Source organism: Engystomops pustulosus, chromosome 2 (assembly GCF_040894005.1).
Source record: "Engystomops pustulosus chromosome 2, aEngPut4.maternal, whole genome shotgun sequence".
Lineage (NCBI taxonomy): Eukaryota > Metazoa > Chordata > Amphibia > Anura > Leptodactylidae > Engystomops > Engystomops pustulosus.
The window spans coordinates 98916567-98934088 of NC_092412.1; the positions used below are offsets into that span (position 1 = coordinate 98916567).

The 17522-nt window shown below is 39.3% G+C and overlaps 1 protein-coding gene across 1 annotated transcript in view; it reads left to right on the plus strand.

Annotated features, from left to right (window-relative positions):
- Positions 1-9991: 9991 nt before the first annotated feature.
- Positions 9992-17522, plus strand: part of OCA2 (OCA2 melanosomal transmembrane protein) — a 192167-nt gene continuing 184636 nt past the window's right edge. The window contains exon 1 of the mRNA XM_072135687.1: positions 9992-10175. The gene's annotated coding sequence lies outside the window, so the exon portion shown is untranslated. The remainder of the gene's footprint in view (positions 10176-17522) is intronic.

Here is a 17522-nt window from a genome sequence, read left to right on the forward strand (position 1 = left end):
AGTAAGAGTGACCTTGGTGAAGCAATGAAGATGTGGCAGATTTCCAGTGCCTGAAGGAGTAATGGCTGACTTGTCCCACAATGTGCATATGTTCATTTCTTAACTTGCACATATCTGAAGAATCTAATACCAATTCAGCAAAGCTTTGAGCTAAATATTTCCCTCAATATTATGTAAAACAGTTAAGGTAAAAATGCATCTCACTCTGTCGGCAGTTTTATGTACAGTAATTACACTTATCTTTCACTGGATTAGAATCAATGACTAGATTTTCATAGCAGACTCGTGATTTCTCTAGAGTAATGGTCTTTGACACTGTACAATTTTATACTGGGTTATAACTTGGAAATAATGTTCATTAAATCCCAGAAAAGACTCAAGGGGTATTTAAGATGAGGATAAGTAAATAGGAGCTGATCTTTTTAAACGTCTCCAATAAAAAATAATGAGAGGGTGCAAATCCCATGAGAACAGGCCTGAGCTAATACAGAAAGACACAGCACTTTAATAACAAGCAAATATTGTTTATATATATGTTTGCAGTAATTATATTTTAGTTTTTGATATTGTTTGTGCAGTGGGGACATTAGACGGGGGCTGTGGGGACATTGCTGGGAGGCTGTAGGGACATTACTGGGGGACTGTGGGGATATTACTGGGGGCTGCAGGGAAATATTACTGGGACTTTGGGGAACATTACTTAGTGCATGTATTATTATGATATGAGGGGCTCCTTTAGGTGGGCATGATTAGGAACGGCATTTATTTAGGATATGGTTCACTTCAACAGGGAATGAGTGGGTTGCAACAGGTATTAAGTGTGGACTTGTTAGGCCAAGTTTAGGGAACATTATAAGGTGAGTGGCACAATGTAAAGTATGTAGCCATATACTGTGGTAGGGGGCTAAGGGGGACAGAAATTGTCAGGTTCATTATGAAGTGTGGGAGAAAGAGGTTTTATGGCTTTTACAAGATGCAGTTCTAGGAAGCTTTTTTTATTTACGTGTTACATGTGGTCCTTGGACTGTCCTTGTCAGGGCAGGAGCAATTAACTGGGGGATTGGGGAACAGATTAGGACGAGGGTGAGTCTGTGTCGGTGAGACTTTTGAACCATTATCCCTTTCCCTATGAGTGCTCCCCACAAAATGGCTCCTGATAAGATCTATTCATTTTCTAAACATTAGTAAAATTATGTATGTGCTGGTATATACCTTTGATGGTGTTTGATGTACATGTTGATTTTATTAACCTATGTATGATAGATAGATAATTTTTTTAAAAATAGGAACTGGATGTAATAGGTAGAGATTCCTCCTGTAACTATATATAGGTACAATTGTTAGTGGTGCCATTAGGAAGTTGTATGTGGGCCTTACTAAAAATGCCATACATATGCATTGGGGTCCATGCCCCAAATCTTTTACGATTCTAGCAATCCCTCTGGCTATAAGTTAAAAAATCCACCTCAACCAGCATGTATTCTGACGCGCAATCCGTCCACATACGCTTTTTGCTCCAATTTGTTCAGGAGCAACATGATCAGCTGCAGAATAGCTTAATATGCACCCACTCCACAGAACACCAATGAGACATATTAGAATAGTTAAACATATTTGAGGGTACATACAATCACAATCAATGGGCCATTGTTTTTGAGGCTTGCTCATGTCCTCGTGTATTTCTATTGACTCATACACACAGCCGCGGTATGTGTATGATTCTGGAGCCTGTGTATGAATGTCCAGATCCCACTCTTGGCCATGTTTGTTGCTTTGCTGTTCCATAGAAGTCTATAGCATACCTCCCAACCGTCCCGTTTTTGACGTGACAGTCCCGTTTTTTGGGCTCTGTACATGCGTCACGGGCGGTTGGGAGAATGTCACGGCTCCCCCCCCCTCTCCCCCGCTTTGTCCAGCCTCCTCCTGGCCCCGTAGATAAGAGCTGCAGAGCAGCGGAAGCATCGGAGCCAGGAGGAGGCGGGACCAGCCCCTGCTACCTCCTCACATGATGAAGTCATGTGAGACGGTAGCTCCGCCCCCGGCTGGCCCCGCAAAGTTTTCCAGGATGTGACAAGGAAAACCATGCCTCTTTTAGCTACCATGGAAGGCATCAAGCATGACCCACGAGAGGCCTTATGACATGATGCAGGATTAAAACTAAACCAGTATATCTATTCCAGAAGGAATATATTTGGAGACTCACTCCTACTACACTGAATCCAATAGCCAAATCCCCTAGTATATATCAGCAGAAATCCTGCAAGGTAGACAAAATCAAACAGGGCTGAGCAAGAAGGCAGTATGAAAGTATATGTATAAAGACCAAAGCAGCAGATTCCCAACATGTGTTTTGCTTCGGACGCTTTGTCAAGGGTATGTAAGATTATGTAAGAATATGGTACAAATGCAGTTTCTGGTCAATTTCACTGTATCCAGTAAACAGCATGGAATAAACACTGCTCAAAAAAAATAAAAAAATATTTAAACAACACAATATAATCAAACTTCTGTGAAATCAAACTGTCCACTTTTTTTTTTTTTTTTTTCCCCTTCTTTCCCTTTCTTCTCTCTCATGCTAAATGGAGACAGAGGTTAAAATAATATCATGGAATATTAGAGGCTGCAGTGAAAAACTTAAAAGATGCCAGATTTTTGATATTATTAATAAACATCAGCCAGCAATTATCTCATTGATTGAGACTCATCTGACGGAAGAACATGTGACCAGGCTTAGGAGGAACTGGGTAGGGGAGGAATTCCACTCCTTTGGTAATATCTTCTCAAGAGGGGTTTTTAGTTCTTATACACAGGAATATTGATTTCAGGATAGAAAAGAAACGAATAGATAAAGAAGGGAGGTTTATTTTTTTGCATGGTATCCTAAAAGGAAGAAAAGTCTCTCTGGCCTTTGTATATCTTCCTCCACCAGCATCCCTGGAGATAATTCACTCATTGGTAAAGTTCCTGGAAAATTTAGATGATGCGCCACTTATGGTCATGGGCGATTTTAACTTGGTAATGGACGAACATAAGGATCGTTTCAGATTTTGCCAGGGACTGCAACCAGCATTAAGTAAAAAGGGTAAACTTAGTTACTTATGCGAAAGTTTGGGTTGGGTGGACGTCTGGCGTTCACTGTATGGGAACAAGAGGGCATTCTCATGCATGAGTAAGACATACCAGACTTTGTCTAGAATTGATTTGTGTCTTGTGAATAAAGAATTTTTACGGTTTATTAGGAAAATGGTATATGAGGAAATTGTGGTTTCGGACCATGCTCTAGTCATGATTATATTAAAGAACCCTGAGAGGAGCGTTAGACGTTTTAAACTTAACCCATACTGGATCACGCTACTAGAACCTAAGCTGGATATGATTGAGGAGTCGGAATGGTTTTGGGCTAAGAACGTGGGAACAGCCGACTTATTAACTGTTTGGGATGCCTACAAACTACATTTAAAGGGGATATACTCTAAACATATTAAACAGGCAAAGATTCAATACGGATTAGAAGAGCGGAATTTGAAACGGGAAATGAGGGAAGCCGAGCAAGAACTACTGGTATCGCCAACGGAGAGCTGTAGGGAGAAAGCTTTGAAAAGTAGGGATGCCCTTAACAATTTCTTAACGCAAAAAGCGCAACACAAGTCCTTTTTTAGGGACCAGAATCAGTTTGTAGAACAGGGGAAATCAGGTAGAACTTTAGCGAGGTTGATCCAGCATAATGGGAAAAACAATACAATATCTGCGCTCAGGGGAGAGGATGGGAAAATAACAAGGGAGCCATCTGAAATAGTACAAATTCTAAGCAAATTCTATGAAAAATTATATCAGTCCCAAAAGGAAGCACCGATTGAGAGAACTAAGGAATATTTGAGTAAGGTACAGGACCAGAGAATTTCCCAGGTGGATAGGGAAAGCTTGGACGCCCCAATATCAGTGGACGAACTAAAGGAGGCACTTTTTTCGGTTAGCAAAGACTCCTCCCCGGGCCTAGATGGAATCCCATTTGCCCTTTATAAGAAATATCATGGTACTTTGCTTCCGAAATTGGAGAAGGTGTGTGGGGAAATATTTCAAAGAGGGACAGTATCGAGGTCGATGGCAGAAGCAGGTATTATATTGATACCAAAACAAGACAAGGATTCCTTGGATGCAGCCTCCTATCGCCCTATTTCACTGTTGAATACCGACGTGAAACTTCTAGCCAAAGTATTGGCGACAAGACTACAAAAAGTAATGAAGGATATTATACATCAAGATCAGAATGGATTTATTCCTGGAAGGAGCACGGGGGACTGCATCCAGAGGATGTATTCTGTTATCGAAATGGGGGAGGGAGAGCTCCGCTCCATCCTGTCATTGGATGCTGTTAAAGCGTTCGATAGGGTCCCCTTGTCCCCCCTTCTGTTCGCCATCTATATAGAACCTCTAGCTATTAAAATCAGGAAAGAGGAGGGTGTGCAGGCGGGGGGATGTGGGGACCCACAAGACAAAATATGTTTATACGCGGACGATCTGGTCTTGTACTTGAGTAATTCTCCTACTTCGGTTCCCAAAGCCATCCAGGTGGTAGAAGAATATGGGGGTCTATCGGGACTGGAGATAAACTGGAACAAATCTGTGATTATGCCCCTGGACTTAGAGACTAAAGAATGGGCGAAAGGGGGTTGTGAAATACAATGCAGGGAAAAATTTCGCTATCTTGGGGTTGAAATATCGGGAGTTATATCTGAATTTCATAAGCTGAATTTGCAGCCTCTGATTGGGTCAGTGAGGGCCAAAGTCAAATGTTGGAGTAAGCTACCATTTTCGCAAGCAGACAGAATAGGGATAATAAAGATGATAGTGCTGCCACAAGTTTTGTATGTATTGTCCTCATCCCCCATTTGGATTGAGGACTCCTATTTTAAGTTAATGGAATCTATTTTGAACGAACTAATATGGGGCAGAAAGAAGGTGAGAATGAAAATGAAATATTTGTATAGCCCAGTGGGAGAAGGAGGGCTGGGGATCCCCTTCTTCAAGGGCTATTTTATCGCCTCACAGATTGCTCGCTTGGCAAAATGGAAAGAGATACACTGGCTAAACAAGATGGTATTAAGGTCTCAGGGGAAGGTCAAATCCATCTTTGAGTTTCTGGAAAGTTATCTAGGGTCGGAAGACCCCTTTAAGAAATGGGCACTCTGTGGAGCAATAACAAAATCCTGGAAGATTTATAAAGAACTCTTAAATATCACTGGTTTTATGGAAGAGACCCCTATTTGGTTCAATAGGAAACTAATAGAAGCAGATAAAATTCCGGACAGAACATTCTGGGGAAACCTGGGGATTAGACAGGTAGCACAAATTTGGGAGGAGGATAGAGTAAAATCATTTAATAGACTGCAGGAGATATACGGTCTTAAAAATACAGACTGGATCCGTTATTGGCAACTCTCACACGCTCTTAAGGAGGATGCACGCAGGTTCGCGGTAAGATTTGAAACGCACGCAGGGTTTGAGTTGATTATGAAGGGAGGGACGAATAGGAAATTGATTTCGAAAATATATAGACACGTGGTAGTAGGGGTAGCACAGAGGGAAAAATGTAAAGCCAAAAATAAGTGGGAAAAACTGATAGGTAATATTGAAGAGGCAGATTGGGGAAAAATTCACAAAAATACAAAAAAAGGGTCAATTAATGCTAACCATAGGATTATTCACTTTAAAATTGTGCATCAGATTTATTATACGCCACTAAGTTTATCTAAAATGGGGGTAAAAGCAAATTCTAGTTGTTGGAAGTGTAAGATGTTGGACGCTGATTTTTTTCACTTGGTTTGGGGATGTCAAATAATAGGGGTGTTTTGGGAAGGTATCTTTGGGTACATTTCCTGCAAGCTGGAAATTAATTTAACCAGGTCTGTTCAAAGTGCGATATTTGGATTAATTGAGAATTTAGACGCAGAAAGGAAATACGGCAGACTGATTCTAAAACTAATGAACCTAGCTTGTGTCTGTATTGCACAAAAATGGGGTTCTGAAAACCCTCCCTCAGTTGAAGCCTGGCAGAGTTATACCCTTCGCATCAAAAATTTTGAAAAGAATATAGCTAGGAAAAATGGAACTTTGGCAAAATGGGAAAAGATATGGGTTAAATGGGAGTGATTCTTTATCCCTCCCCCCTCTTTCCTTCCCTCTTTCCCTTTTTTTTTTTTTTTTTTTGGTCTTCTCTCCAGCGGTTCGGGGAGGGGGTGGGAGGAAGGGGAGGCAAGTTATGCAAATACTTGTGTACAGACGTAGATAAGTGGATATGACATGTAATTCCATGTGATATGTGTTTTTGTTGAATTTTTGCATGTATATGAAAAAGATGATGCATAAACACAATTGGAAAGAACGTCTTAGTATTGGAATAGACACAGTAAAAAAAGATGGATGTAAATTTTTAAAGATTTTGTAAAAGGTAGAAGGTTAACCTCTAAATATTGTAAAATTTTTCACTAATCCGTGGATGTAACCTTTTATATTTTGTATATTTTGCATAATAAAGTTTACCTCTTTAAAAAAAAAAAAAAAAAAAAACTGTCCACTTAGGAAGCAACACTTATTGACAATCAATTTCGCATGCTGTTGTGCAAATGGAATAGACAACAGTGGTTCTGCAGGTGACTGACCCTACAACCCACACAAGTGGCTCAGGTAGTAAAGCCCACTTAGGATGGCACATCAATGTGAGCTGTCTCAAGAAGATATGTCAGAGTAGTGTCCAGAGGCTGGAGGTACTACCAGGAGACAAGCCAGTACACCAGGAGATGTGGTGGGGGCCATTGGAGGGCAACAACCCAGAAACAGGACAACAACCTCCACCTTTGTACAAGGAGCAACAGGAGAAACACTGCCAGAGCTCTGCAAAATTACCTCCAGAAGGCCGCAAATGAGAATGTATCCGCACAATTGGCTAGAAACTGACTCCATGAGGATGAATGAGGACCTGACTTCCACAGATGGGGGTTGTGCTCACAGCCCAACGCAATGCAGGGTCCTTGACAAACACCACAGAACAAATTTGCCACTGGTTCCCTGTGCTCTGCACATATGAAAGCAGGTTCACACTGAGCACATGTGGTAGACATGACAGAGTCTGGAGACACTGTGGAGAATGATCTGCTGCCTGCAACATCCTTCAGCATAAACGGTTTGGCAGTTGTCAGTAATGGTTTTGGGAGCCATTTCTTTGTAGGACCGCAAAGCCCTCCATGTGCTCGCCAGAGGTAGCCTGACTGCCATTAGGTACTGAGATGAGATCTTAATACCCATTGTGGGACCATATGCTGATGCGGTTGGCCCTGGATTCCTCGTAATCCAGGACAATGCTAGACCTCATGTAGCGGGAGTGTGTCAGCAGTTCCTGCAAGATGCATGTATTGAAGCTATGGACTGGCCCACTCGTTCCCCAGACCTGAATCTGATTGAGCACATCTTACTAAAGTCATGTTGCACCACAGACTGCTCAGGATGTGACGGATGCTTTAGTCGAGGTCTGGGAGGGGATCCCTCAGGAGACCATCCACAACCTCATCAGGAGCATGCTGAGGTGTTGTAGGGAGGTCATACAGGCACGTGAAGGCCACACACAATACTGAACCTCATTTTGTATTGCTTAACGGACATTACATCAAAGCTGGATCAGCCGGTAGTGTGTTTTTCCACTTCTGGGGGTCTCTCCAAATCCAGGCCTCTATTGGTTAATACATTTGATTTCCATTGATGATATTTTTGTGATTTTGTTGTGAGAACATTCAACTTTGTACAGAACAAAGTATTCAATGATAATTTTTCATTCATTTAGATCTAGGGTGAACGTTTCCTTTATTTTTTGAGCAATGTAAATTAGCACCACTAGGAAATACAATTTATAATGCAGAAAACAAGCCCATATACAGCTCTGTACATGGAAAAATAAAAAAAAGTTATAGATTTTTGAGGAGTGAAAAACAGAAATGAAAAATTGGAAAAGTCAATTGATGGCAAAGGGGCTAAACATTAAATCTTATTTCTGGATGGTTGATATAAAAATACTGGATAGTTTTAATCTTGTACTTGCTCATTCATTAGTAACCGAACCTTTAAGTCTAAGGTCTTTATTCTCTTTGAAAAAACATGATATCCCACAGAGAAAAGATATTTTAGGGAAATGAATCTCTCAGTTGAAAATGTTATTAAGTTATTTATGGCAGTTTATTTACAGCCGTAAAACAATAAATGTTAAGTAGGTAAGTCTTACATATGGAGCATGAAGAGCAGGAGGTGTATCTGAGATGAAAGGATGCAAATTGTATGATTCACTTCTTCAGGTTTATACAATGTTAATTAATTCCAAGCCAGCAGCCTCACTGTAAGCTATAAATGGCAGGACATGCAGTTCAGAAGAACAGATGCAAATGAAGATGGGGGGTAATTGCAAAAAGAACAAGCCTCCCTGGGTGCCGGAGAGATGAAAACTTTCTATTTTTCCATGGTTTATACAGTATCAAGAAATAATGCACAGAAAACTAAAATCAGTAAAGAATCTAATCTGACTGTGGAGGAAGTACATATATTTCACTATTGCTGACATGTTTGGCAACATGTTCTTTGCTTTTATTACTCCCAGCGGAGCATCAGTTAATAAACTATAACTCATATTGTGTCGGAGCACAGTACAGAGTGCATACATTTCCTATTTTATTGTTACACAATATCCTTTTACTAAGCCATTGGTAAAGATACATACGATATATAAAATATCTAAAGAAGCTTCAGTTTAGTGGCTCAAAGATCCAGGGAAAATGCAACAAAAATTATTGTGAAAGGTATTAGATTCTTTCATATATGTTGATCATAATGTTACAACCATTACCCATGCTTTATGGACCCGATTTTTTTCCCCCCAATCTGCTGTCAATTATTAGTACAATTGAGATCCTTGTTACTTTACATATAAATAATAAATGTTTTTATTATTCTTTTAGGCATTTTATCATGAGAGTTTGAGAAGCAAATAGAGAAAAATATTTGGTGCAATTAATTTAATAAAAATACCACTGACTTTAAGGCTAGTTGCCCATGAGTAGGAATGAGAGGACCCGAACTGCAACGCTGGTTTTTGCCAGTGGCATTTAAAGAGTTAACACCTTCCATTGGGGCAAAAACTGATTGTGGTTGTTACTTGTGGCTGTTCAGTTTTGGGTACCCTAACCAAACCCAACCCCAAACCGAATCTGAATCTTAATGGGTCCACTCATCAGTACCAGCAAGCAGATTTGTTCTGTTCATGCGCTGGATTTACAAGAACAAACCTAAAACTGTCAAACTAATAAAAAAATAAAAAAAAAAGAAAAGAAATTGGCAACACTTTACAATTCTATGATGCTCATCTTACTATGAAAGAGTGGGTTATACAGAACATGATAGGCCTGTTGTGCTGATGTAATACAGGTTTATTAAATGTGAAAATCCAAAATTATTTAGTTATCTTATCTCTTTCTGTTAGGGAGCGACACGCAAGAGATGATCCATTATAGGACAGAAAGGGCCAAATTTGGGAAGCATCTTGCAACATTTGATGAATCTGGTAGGGATTTCAATAACATAGGCTTCAGCAAAATTAACAAGAAAATTCCATCATGATAAATGTCTTTGTTACCTGTAGGTCTTAAGACACATTTCACAACTTACTACTTGATTTGAGTTCACTTGTGTATCAGTAAACATTGCAGTTGGCCATTAACACGCTGTGTAAGCTCATAGTTTACTTTTTAGAAGTGTACTTTTCTCACTACAAGATTACACTTTTTTATACTCATTGGAATACTTTGCCTACAGCAGCTTGGGAACTGTATCACATGCTAGTAAACCTAGGAATTCCAGTCTTGAGTGTGGCTCTGGGAGTTATGTAAAATGTGATGGTCACTCTTTCTTGCTGCAGGGATATTAGTTGTTCAGGGCTGATCCCAATTATTCAGTGACCTATTCACTTTCTCTAACTCAAAGCTTCATTCAGAAAACACAACCCTGTTGGCTGCTCACATAACTGAACAGCACTGGGGAATGTTTTCTCCTTGATTCCATCTTTTTTCATTCTTCCCAACTCACTTTTTGTAAACTTCAGACCTATTGGAAAATTTCACGGTCCAGAACCTACATCAACAGTAAGTCCGATTGATATTATTATGTTTTCATTTATTTGACAATAGATTGGATACAGCAATTATCTTCCAGCACCTGGACATCTCCAGGGTTCATGTCAGAAAGCAAAAATTTTAGATATACAATATTTAGTGAAGTTTTGTTTTTTTTCTATACCATATTTAGTTTGTTCAGCCTTTCTTACTATAAAAGTAATTCAGGGGGTGATCTGATTTAAATATACAAGTATTTGTTTTATTGTTTTAATTTATTTTATGTACATGATTTATTCTTTACAAGGACAGTACAAAGGAAATTGAGACATACATTGTGGTAGGAGGATAAGTGAATTAGAGAACTATATAGAAAAGACTTATTCAGTATACAGCACTTAAAGTGTGGAATACCCTACCTCGACAGGTAGTAATGGCAGAAACTATGGCACCATTAAAAAGGGCTGGATGTTTTTCTAATGACAACTGGTTGTAACAGTTATAATAAATACAAAGTCGATGTCCACAACAGGTCTGTCAAGCTTCCATGCTACAAGCTATAGGCATTAGTCTTCTACAGGTGAATGGTTGATTCATGGATTATTCTCCAGGGATTAATTTGTAGTTGGAAACATTTGCCCCAAATGTGGGTCAATTATTATCTGTTCTCCTGGGCTTTACTCAACACTGAAGAATGGAAGTTGGATTTGATGGACTTGAGTAAATTGTAATCCCATGTAACTAGAACATAAAAACTATTAACTAGGACTTCAAAAGAAAAAAAAGGAAATATATTCAGTGAGATGTATGGATATGCATTTTAGAGGGACTAGTATGTTTCAACTGTTGTCCTCCCACACTATATGTTTTTTCATTCATATGTCACAAAAAAGGAAAATACAGTTGCAGCACTGGATAACATTACTGGCTTAACCTGTTAACCAGAAATTATAACTCAGTCTGTAGTGTAAGTGAATGGAGGGAACTAAATGAGTTATCTCACTTTAAGTCATGTTAATCAGCGCTGCATCTGTAAGTAGGAGGTGATAGGTAAAGTATTTAGTTAAATATTTATAGGGTTAGTGCAGAATACTGTATTTGATTTATAGAAAAAGTCTAGTATCATATACTGTAAATTATGGATTCTCTTTTCCAATTCTTGTCGACCAAAGAATTTGTCGTCTGTAAGAATTTGGGGTGTTCTAAACATCCTTTCCAGGTCTTGAAGTAGCCTTATTTGTCCTCATTTGTAGACCCCTACGTCATGAAAATGAAGTATAATGCTACATCAGAAAAATGCGATAGGTGGATGAGAAAAATATTACTAACCCCTTAACGACCTGGCCCTTTTTTGTTTTTTAATTTCCATTTTTCACTCCCCAACTTCAAAAATCTATAACTTTTTTATTTATACACGTAAAGAGCTCTGTTATGGCTTGTTTTCTGCGTAACAAATTGCACTTCATAGTGGTAGTATTGAATATTCCGTGCTGTGTACTGGGAAGTGGGAAAAAAGATTCCAAATGCAGTGATAACGGTGAAAAAACGCATTTGTGTCATTTTGTTGTGGGCCTGGATTTTACGGCTTTCATGTAATGCCAAAATATTGGCGTAGAAGTACTGATAAGCACTGATAAATTCCCCCTATGGATGTATGTCAGGTAGGAATTAATTCTCCTTGTGGGGATTAATTTTTCAGACCAGATATTAAGACTCATTACCAGATCTTAGTAGAATGTTCAGTCTGAAATACGCTAGATTTAAATGCACTGCACAAACAACTATAATGGTGTATACCACCAAGGACCTAATCAGTAATGCTTTGTGCAACGAAAACATGGTACATTCATAACTGCAAAAAGTTGCAAGTTCTTATATCTTATTACTATGTGATGTTTCAACTCAATGGAATCTTTGCTTCTGAAAAATCCCAAGTAAGCCTTGGTGCCTTATAATATGTTAACGATCCATAATTTGTAGCACACTTTTTACTTTCCACAAATTGTAATGTACAAGTGGCAAGCATTTCATAACAAAAATAAGTTACTTTATAATAGCTGATAAAAATAGGGTAATATGTTATATAGGAGTAAGGGATAAAGAGGGTAGCAATATGCATGGGATGCAGTATGTATTATCTTTTTACTCCATGTTAAAATACAGATTGTAGTTTATAACCTATGTAAAATTAGAGATGTAACAAGGGTTCCTTTGTTTGTAAATGCTGCTAACAAAAAGGTACATTTCAATTCAATTGAATATATATTTGCAGCTCAAATAGAAAAAGTATTAAAATACACAGCCGTGACAGTTTATTACCATAACTCATGTTCTTTGCATAACCAGTGGGAAACTGCATGTTTATAACAGCCAACCATTGATGACAATGGAAATTTTTATTTAAAAAAAATTTTTTTTATACAATATAATTTATTTTTGCCTCTTAAGTATTATGCATACATATCTATAAAAAATAGACATCATGTTTACCATAAGACACTTGAAGTCAAGTGAAGGAGTGAACGGTTGATTTAAAATTCTAGATTGTTTAAAGGATTGTGAAACTTGTTAATGAAGAAAATATTTAGGATATTGCCTTATTGTTATTCTTATGAAAGCCATAGTAGATGTCTCTAGACTATGGGGGGGATTTATAAACGAATTAGCGCCTCTAGACTATGTCTAATTTCCCGACTTGTCCGATTAAGGGGGCGTGACCTTCAGTGCCCAAAATTCAGATATGCAGAATCTGTTCATTTCTGACAGTTGAAACCTCTAAAATGCTAATTGTTGCTCTGATTCCCTCTTGACTAGACTACTGTAACTGCTTACAAAGTGGTCTTCTACTCACTAAACTCTCCTCCCTCCAATCTCTTCTTAATGCAGCTGCCAGGCTTGTCTTTCAGACCAAACGCTTCTCAGATGCCTTCAGTTTGTGCCAATCACTGCACTGGCTGCCCATCTCCTTCCAAATTCAGTTGGAAATACTAACCCTCACCCACAAAGCTCTGTATGAAGCTGCACCTCCCATCTCTCCTCATGCTCTCTTCTCTCTTCCCAGTCGATTGCCCTACCGGTGCTCTTCATTCTGATAGTGATATTAGCTTAATCTCTCCCTTAATTCAAGCCTATCATGCATGTCTCCAAGCTGCACCAATTCTCTTGAATGACACAAACTATCTGACCCAATCTCCAAAGTTTCAAACGGGCTCTTAAAACCCATCTCTTTAGGCAAGCCTATCACACTCGCTAACTACATGAAATGTCAACTCTCTTTTTACTAACCCAACCTTTATCCTCCTCCCCTCTGTTATCCGGCAAACACCAGATATATACCAAACTCCAGGCTTTTCTGCAGTCACTTTTACCTTGGACTTTGTACATAAGATGGCGGCTGGTTCAAGCAGCAGAATTTTTATTTATTAAATAATTTTATACTATTCCCTTATAAAGAATGGCTAGACCATTGTATACACTCTTATACCTCTTGCTAGCAGGGTCCTCACTCTTATTGTTCCATATGACTGTTTGCATATAATGTACCGTATATACTCGTGTATAAGCCGAGTTTTTCAGCACAAAAAATTTGCTGAAAAACGTCCCCTCGGCTTATACACGAGTCAATATAAAAATAAAAAATACTTAAAAAATAATAAACTTATATACTCACCCTCCGGTGGCCCCGATGTGCCGCGATGCTCCCCCGATGTCCGAGCTTGTCTTCAGGCTTCCACGGCGTCTTCTTTCTTCTGCTGGGCGCCGCCATGTTTTTCCCCGGGGAAGATCAATGGCGGCGCCCTGCAGAAGAAAGAAGACGGCGCAGAAGCCTGAAGACGAGCCACACGGACATCGGGGGAGCAGCGCTGCACATCGGGGCCACCGGAGGGTGAGTATATAAGTTTATTTTTTTTTAATGCTGGGCTGGGCTGTATACTACTGGGGGCAAGCTGTATACTACATGGGGCAGGCTGTATACTACTGGGGACTGGCTGTATACTACTGGGGACTGGCTGTATACTACTGGGGACAGGCTGTATACTACTGGGGCAGGCTGTATACTACTGGGGGCAGGCTGTATACTACTGGGGCAAGCTGTATACTACTGTGGGCAGGCTGGGCTGGCTGTATACTGCTGTGGGCAAGCTGGGCTGGCTGTATACTATAGGGGGCTGGTTGGCTATATACTGGAGGGGTCTGTGACCAATGCATTTCCCACCCTCGGCTTATACTCGAGTCAATGGGTTTTCCCAGTTTTTGGTGGTAAAATTAGGGACGGCTTATACTCGAGTATACACGGTAATATTACATTTCTATATCGCCCTTATGATTTGTAAAGCACTGCAGAATTTGGCACTGTATAGATAAAGATTATTCTTATCAGTGACATTTTGTTGTATTCTCTGGAATACTTCTTGTGCCATGAGCAACATTGGACAGAAAGTGGAAGCTTAGGGAATTAAATCAGGCTTAGGTTAAGGGTTTGAGCATGAAGCATGGAAAGAGGCATCACATGAATAGGATGTTGGTTTACAAGGTTTTACACTCTTGGAAAGACCGTGTACATAGGAGACTAGGTGGTGTATGTTTTTTTATGTCAGAAGAGAGTGAGACAATACTCTAATACTGCTGATTCCAAGTCTTTCTGTAGATCTCCACAGGCGGTCATTAGCTCTTGGACAACTCTTCTGATTCTTTCACTCCACTATTAGAAATAGTGCAGGGAACCCCTGATACTAACCATTTTATTGTAAAATTGATGTCTTTCTATTAACGGATTATGGCCCCAACAGTGCTTACTGGAACCTTCAGTAATTTAGAAATGTTTCTGTAAGCAATTCTATCACTGTATTTTTGTAACTAGTCTGACAAATTTACCGTACTAAAGCCTGCACCAGAAGGTCCTGCCTGGTGTAAAATTAGTGAACTGTGAACTAATTTCTGGCACACACAACACTTTGTAGCACACCCTGCATTTTACACAGGCAAACACACTTTTAGTGCAGTTTATACAAATTTTTAGTAAATTTGTCCAAACTTTATAAGTTCCTCCATTCTTTAAATCATGAAGAACAAAGAGGATGCACTATGAGGGCACTGATTCTACAGTATATAAAAATCTTTATTATACAAATCCAAAAAACACAAGTAGACACAAGGTTAAAAACACCTAAAAAAGGTGCCTTAGCACTACACATGAATCGTGTGGGTGCAATACAACCCCAATCCCCTCCTATAGATAAGTACAGTTATACAAAACCAATGTTTAAATAAATAAGAAAGATCTGTGTTACGTAGTGTAACACAATGTTGGAATATCATACAATATCAAGGATATGAAGTATTTATACTTCATAATTTAGCAGTCACAGCATATCTGATCTATATCTGATCAGTACTGCAGACACTGACTAACCTTTTAGTGTGCCAGGCAATGATATTTATGTGATAAGGGGCATGATGATAAACTGTATTGTGCACTAGGAAGGGAAGGCAGAAAATGTGTCCCAAGTTACTAGTAGCAGCCCTGAATCCTGTTAAATGAACTAGACCAAAATTACTCCAGAAGGATGAGACATAAAGTTATAGAACAAAATATTACCTCTAGTTATTGCTGCTAGAGATGGTTCTACAAGCTATTGATCAATAATGTGCACTTACCATAAATATACTCAAGTATATGCTGAAAAACCCTTACTCTGCTTATATCCGAGTCTATGAAAAGAAAAACTCACTCCGACAACCCCCCCCCCCAAGTCCTCTTCTGTCTCCCAAAGCTCTGGCTCCGTCTTTGGGTCCCCGCTTGCTGCGTTGCACACACCATGACGTCAGCCACTTGCCAACATCATAGTGTGTGTGCCGCCATCGACACGCACTATGATGTCAGCAAGCAGCTGACGTCATGGTACATGTTCCAGCAGCATGCAGGGACCCGGAGATGGAGCCGTACCTTCAGAAGACAGAAGAGCACCTGAATGGGGTTGTTGGAAAGGTGAGTACAGAGTTTTTTTTTATAGGATGAGCATACTGGCGCAGGGGCTGCTGGCTATATACAAGGGGACAGGCACTGGCTATATACAAGGGGGCAGGCACTGGCTTTATGCAAGGGGGCTGCTGGCTATACACTAGGAGACAGGGGGCTGGCTAAATAGTAGGGGGCATGTGCTGGCTGGCTACATACTGGGTGGAGGCTGTGACTAATGCATTTCTCACTCTAGGTTTATAGTTTTTCCCAGTTTTTTGTGTTAAAATTAGGTACCCAGCTTATACTTGGGTTGGCTTATATTCAAGTATATAAGGTCGTTTTTCACACATGACTTCTAGAAAAATATGACATTGTGAAATTTGTTATGTGTGGTTGCTCATACAAGTCTATATTTACCTAATTTCAAGCCCTTCTCACGATCTGATGTCATAATACACAACACCGTAGAATTCAAATGGGGTGTCTTTTTATCTCCTTTTTTGCAGTTGAGCTATAGACCCTGGGCTTTTTTAATCAAAAAGTATTTTGTGACAAAAAAAAAAAGAAAAGAAAAAAATGTGAGTGGGTTACAAATACAGAAGTAAATACAAAGGTTGCCTTACTTTGAAATGATTTTACAGGCAAGAGTAGTTATTGGTGTACTTGTGCCATAGTCACCCAAGAGCAGGAACAGCACAACATTCATCTTTATTCTTTCAGTTTTATATAATTACAGGCAATTAATGTGCATGCTTTTAGAGTGCTGTGTACAAGTCACAATAAAAATAATGAGCTTGTAGCAAGATATCCCAAATTAATACAATTGTTAAGCAGGAATCGTGGGCTGTTCAGGTCTTTTTAGAAGCAAAAAAACAAGGTAAATGGCACTTGAAATGACAAGCTATGTTCAAACTTTTAAAATCAAAAGCTTGTGGTTATTTAAAAAGTTTGGCGATTTTGTGGACTACAGTAACCTTATATATTCATGGTCTTGTTTGGAATAAGAGATCAGAATATGTTTTATGTATTGCAGGTGTTAGGTTTCTCTCAGGAGTCCCAGTGTCTTATAATGGTATACTCAGACCCATCTAAACCCTTCCTCAGTGGTAGCTTCTCCACAGCTTCTCCCTGGTCATGATACACCCCTTGTTATATACAAATAGAAAGAAACCTGTCAATCAAGTGCAGTTAGACATAGTTTAGATTTGGCCTTTTGCCTCGCCTTTTCACTTTATTCATTGTAGTGAATGAAGTCAACTAGGCAAGGATGTGCACAGGGATATGATTAGAAATTCTTTTACAGGATTTAGGAATTCATAGTACACTGCTAAACTCTACTTAGATAATTCATATTAAAACAGTTGCAAGCAAACTGCCCCTGCTTAAGCTTGGTGAGTAAAAAGAGATCTCCTTTT